Here is a 6,093-nt window from a genome sequence, read left to right on the forward strand (position 1 = left end):
GTAGCTCACAGACCCGCGCCTCGTAAGGCCTAAATCGCTCTAATTTCTGAGCTTCCACGCCGACGAAGATAGGGAGACTATTTCAGGGGAAAAGTAGCAGGGTCACCCTGGCATTCATGGCGTTATAATAACACCATTCTGATGGTGCCATTTCATAAATCATGCGGCGATCAAGGTTCAACAAAATTTAGCGCTCGGCCAGGACGGTGACGTAATCAAACAATGACGCACCGAGAACCATACCTACTAAACGGAACAATTGTGTTGTCAAGAGCAGGTCTTTTCTTTTTAAAAGTACACCAAAAGTTTAAGGTGAAATTGTTTCGTTATATCTGATGCTTACTTCTATATCTTCCAATGTGGAGCATTCCTTTTACAAGCAGGGTGTTCCATCCCTTCCTCCCGGCCGTCGCCGTCGTCATTGGGGCTTACGACCGAACTCGACTGCTGGGGCCATATGGCGTCGCCTGCCTCCCACGCCGGCAAGAAAGTCCAACACTGCGGGACCTCCCCCCCCCCCCCCCGCCCCGGCTGAGCCCGACCGAAGCCCTGTAGTCATTTCAGATCCAAACTTAATCACGCCAACACTAATAATGAAAAGACAGTTGTTCAAATATATGAAACTGAATTAAGATATACTTTAAAGAGCAAAATTCGATGAAACTGTCGATACCAATTAGCCACTCGTTGAGTGTGGTGATAGGTAAATAAAGTTTACATGCTGGCGTTATGTTGCAAGGCACACACAAAAACCAATGTTCCAGGTTCTCTACCTTTTCTGAAAAAATAACGGATGGATGGATTGCTGGGTCCAGAGCTCGCATTGCATTTCTGGTTGTGTGAGCCCTGCCCTCTTCTATCCGATCACGCAATTCTAGGTCATCGGCAGAATCTGGTGGCGAAAGTTTAACGTGCCGCAATGCTCAGTGTCAGCCGTCCTGCTCTCTGACTTCTCCTCGCCTTTAGCGCGGCCGCTGCCACCGGCCGGAGGCCGCAGCTGCCAAGGACAAATGGCGAGCATCTAAAGCGACTCGAACTCACCCCGCCGCGAGAAGGTGTATCGCTAGGCCGGAAGGCTGATCGGAAATTTAACCAACGGAGTCACCGGACGGGCGGGCGATGAAAAGAAAATATCCGCAAAATTCGAGCGCTGTATGCGCTCTAAGGCCTGGGTAAAAAGCGTGGCGCTGGAGGCGGTGATAACACGCGATGATCATTGACGGACCGTCGAAAATAACATTTGTACCTGGTGAGGTATGGATATTGCATTGTAGCATGTGCACTTTAGTTCAATATAAATTCTTCGCTTTTCCCTTATAAAACGAGTTTGATATCCAAAGACTGCAGGCACGCAATGATTCAATCACCGCTTAATCCAGCTTTGAACTTCAGGCACAGAAGACATTGCGTGTGCTCGGGTAGTATATAGGGGAATATCGCCGGCCGGTCTTTTGAGTCTTAGTGCCATCGTTCTAGCTAATTGAGGATATCGCATTGGAGGACGTACATCACAGTTTGATCTTAGTTTTCACTTTTTCCTGAAAAATGATGCTACAGCACGTGATTGACCCAAGCCCATCCCAATCCTACATTGAGCTCCAGGTTTTCAAATCATCGTACCAGATTTGTAGCAATGCTATCTTACCTTTATGAGGAAACTTCATTGTGGTATAAATTGAGAATGCGAGCTCTTTGCGAAAATCTGTGTGAAGAATATTTGTCCTGCAAGAAGATCGATAGTAGGGGGACTGTCCTCCCCATGTAACGATAGAGGGAGGCGCGCCCCCCGTCGCCGTGATGGCGTCGCCCTGCGTCATAGGTATGGCATTGGCTCATTGCTGAAAATATGTTTGGAGATAACTGGACAAAACTCCCGCTGGGTGCTATTGGCTGAATACTAGGGTGATAACTTCTTTAAGCTTGCTGACTGCATTCTGATCGCAGAAGAAGATGTAGAAGGAACGAGTGTTTTAGGTGAAAATGACAGTTTTTTACCCGTTTCTTCCTCGGCTTTAATCTCGCGTCCTCCTCCCCCTTCCCTGCACAGCAGTTTTGGCGCTGCACTGCAATTGTTGGTACAATTTTTGGCAGCACTGCTGGTACAGAGTGCAATTTACCTGTACATTCGACAACAGAACTCACCACATTTAACTCACGAGCTACTAAAAATGCCCTTCCCACCGCAACCCTTCACTGGCTACGGGCCTGGTCACGGTCACTGGAACAGAGCCGCGCGGTCTTACCATCCGCACGACATTCGTGGGCTCATGCAATAGGATTAGATCTCGCTCCCATCACTTAATCAGGAGCTATTAATTAGCGGCCGTTTTAACGGCGTCTTAGATCGTGACATGGCCCCGCTCATGAAATATGAAGCGGCTGAGAGGACTGGCTTGCCAATTTGGCCCACCGGAGGCCTCGGCGACGTCTGCCATGTCAGGGGCGGGCCTATAAGCCCCGAGTGGACAGGACATCGGGGGATTCAATCGAAAACACCATGGGCACATTAAAGGTGTGTGCCATTGCGTGTCCCGTACACCCGCGGGCGTTTTTGCGTGAACAGTGACGTCATACGTCGCAGTGCAAGATAAAACTCAACAGCTGTGGTTGTATTTGACCCTTGTGACGCAAATTTCCGCCTCGACATTTCCCGCCCACGATTGAATGTCGTCAGACTTGGATATATATACCAGGCGTGATATGAAGGCTCCGGGCGACATCGGGGGGGGGGGGGGGGGGGGCAATAGTACCGCCGGCGGTACCGCCGGTGAACATATAGAATGACTGTAGCGTATTCATATTACAAGGTTCACAACTAGTACCGGATATCATGCCAGTGATTGTATCGAACCACAGTTCCCGATCAATCAGTCTGTATGTGAGACCGAAATAATCTGAATCATAGTTAAACTAACGCACGTCAAAGCGTCATTCATTCCAAAAGGTTTCTTCCCTTGTTTGTCATAAGAGCAAACATTCTGATTAAAATATGTTTGCCACCAAAAAAGTCCCCCAACCTCCTGAGCTTACGTAGTTCTCTCATTTTATCTATGGTCGTACTCTTGGGACAAACATACTACCACAAATTCCCGCGACACTACGTGGTCCTGACCTTATCCCATGTACAAATGAGAACTTTGCGGATTTATGACAGCGAGAACAGAGAACGGATTCGCCGAGGCATGACTATTACAGCAGGCTTACACTGAAATAATTTACAGAAGACGGTCACATGCAAGCGCTATACAAGGCCTGCAGTTCTCATCAAAGGGACGTGACGTACGTCGTCACGCACTCTTAGGGAGCGTCAGCGATTGCATTCGCCATTCAGGCTTCGTCATTTAAGTCATGGCGCAACTCTAGATTCGAACCTGAGATCTCACGTGGAAGTCGAAGCCACCAACCACTCGGCCAGCAGTACGATTTACCAGGGACACGGGCCCTTTCACAGCAAGGTTTTGCATCAGGCAACATGCCAAAGTTTTTCCAAATGCTTGATATTTTTCTACGTTGGCTCGGGCGTACGATCTGTAGCATTTGTCGCAGTGTTTTTTTTGCTCTGAGGTCTGAAAAAGTCTCTACAAAAATTAGGTACGTTGTTCTTGCTTTTTCACCAAAAATGTAGGGATGGAATGTTAGAAGATTTGCAAATTGTACATAGAGAAGACAGTACTTACCTTACTCGGCGAAAAACCAGGAGAATGGAGATATAATCCGTTATAGATGCGAAAACTTAGTCCGTGGTTTATTAAAGACGCACTGAAGCCTGTGATGTATATTTTCTCTCTAAGAACACTAAGGTATTAACTCGTTTTGCTAACTTTGCCAACAGTTCTTTATCTCCGTTCTCCTGTTTTTCCGAATATAATGCTATTACTACTTCTACTCTATCTATGCGCATAATACTGCTCGCAAACGCAGTTCACAATTGCGCGGCCGCAAATGTACAAAAGGTTTTCTGTTTGGCTGAATTATTTTCGTGAAATAAATTATAACTGATGTTAAATTCTCCAGATATCGTCACATGGAGTTATGACAATTACCATACGTCTACCATTGCTTTTTCAGAGAAACATTGCCTCGAAAATAGCTATGGTACCACATTGCAGTGCTTTGTGGACATATGCAACATGTTTGAATACTTGAAAAGTAATCAACAACTTGCAAATAGGCTATAAGAATGTTTCTGACAAGTTGTTTTGGAACCTATGGGCGATATATTGAAATCATTCCGTTTTGACATTATTACTAGCATGGATTACTCATTTTACTAAGCCCTACCTAGCCGACAGTTTAACCGTATCTAAAACAAGTGATCCCAGGCAAGGCAAAGGGCCCCACAGCAGGGACCGCGAGCTGAGGCCCCACAGGAGGGCCCCGACACCGCCGCTTATCAGCTCGCTTATGTTACGGCACACAAAAGCTCTTATCGGATCAGTCATGTGTTAAATTGCATGATACGAAGCGCAAAACAGGGGAGCGTCTTTACAGGAAATTATTCACATTTGAAGATATTAAAGTGTGCGTGACATGTGATGAAACCAGCTTCCCTATGCATGTTCGTAAACGTTTGAGTAGAACACCGCTCTGGCAAAATGCAATTTTTCCTTCCAGTAAATACGCTCCTCGATACCTCATTGTTTGATTGCGTCATCACACCTTGCATGACTTTGATTGAGAGCCAACAGAAGGTCGTTTTATCTGGAAATCGTCCTAACGGAAGGCAGATATGGGTGACTCAGTCATATATTTGTCTTTGCCTTCATCACCGCATAATTTATGGAATGACAAGGTATCTGAATATCGTCGTTATGACGTCATAAATGCCAATGCGGCCTTGAAATACTCTCCCTGAAAAATCGTCCACAGCTTCGCGGGCGTCTAGCTGGAAACAAGAGGGATTTGGGTCTTCAGAGGGACAGGACTGTGAACTGCGCCGAATGATCTTCAAGGCGACTATTTCAGTTCAAAACCCCATAGAAGTGTGGAACACTCCCTTTAAGGGTACTTGCTCCAACACTCCATATCTTTTTTGAGGCAGTCACACATGCCCGTGCGAATACACATTCAATTCTGCCATACGCCGGTTGAATGGCATGCCGGAGCATATAAGTAGTAAAGCACGATTACGATGGTCATCTAATATACGACAAGCGGCAGCGACAGCCAGCTACACTTTGGGGATAGCCTTCCTGGCATGGTTCGGACCTAAAAACGTTGAATGTCAATGCGCGTTTTGGAAATGCTCAAACGCGTGCCAGCCTGAGCCAAAACGTTCTCGACAATGCGAAGTTGGAAACAGCGCAATTAAGAAGCACAGCGGACCCTCGGGATCCAAGCCAAGCCAATCACCCCTCGTCCCACGTCTCATATTACGCTGCTCTTCCAGCTCCCTCCCCGGTGCCTCACTCCGTCCTCCATTACCCTCCGTTTCCTTCCCCCAAGCACGGTTACGGCCCGCCGGCTACGACCGGGACAGGACGGCGAGTTTGCCCCGAGGGCAGCACGTCAGTCGTCATCGAGCCAGCGCCGGCGGACGGCGCGGGACTGGCGCCTTGCCCCGTCGGGAACGGCAGCAGTTTCCCCCGTCCCGCGGACCGCACTAGCCGGCTGTATAATGACGCCAGGCCGGCCGAGGCCGGGCGAATGTGTCCTCACAAGGCTTGGGTGACGGCTGGGGTCCCATGCACCGGGACTCGCATGGAGCTCCTCGTTGGGCGAGACCCTCTCTCTCTCCCTCTTTCTCTCTCCACTCGCTCTCTCTCTTTCCTCTCTCGCTCTCTCTTTCTCTCTCTCGCTCTCTCTCTCTTTCTCTTCCTCTCTCTTTTCTCTCTCGCTTCTTTCCTCTCTATCTAACCTCTCTCTTTCTTTCCTCTCTCTCTCTCTCTTCTCTTTCTCTTTTTCTCTTTTTTCTCTTTCTTTCTCTCCCTCTCTCTTTTTTCTCTCTCTCGCTCTCTTTCTCTCTCCCTTTCTCTTCTCTCTCTCTCTCTCTCTCTCTCTCTCTCTTCTCTCTCTCTCTCTCTCTCTCTCTCTCTCTCCTCTCTCTCTCTCTCTCTCTCTCTCTCTCCCTCTCTCTCTCTCTCTCTCTCTCTC

This window comes from Pollicipes pollicipes, unplaced genomic scaffold, assembly GCF_011947565.3.
Source record: "Pollicipes pollicipes isolate AB1234 unplaced genomic scaffold, Ppol_2.1 Scaffold_7262;HRSCAF=8765_pilon_pilon_pilon, whole genome shotgun sequence".
Lineage (NCBI taxonomy): Eukaryota > Metazoa > Arthropoda > Thecostraca > Pollicipedomorpha > Pollicipedidae > Pollicipes > Pollicipes pollicipes.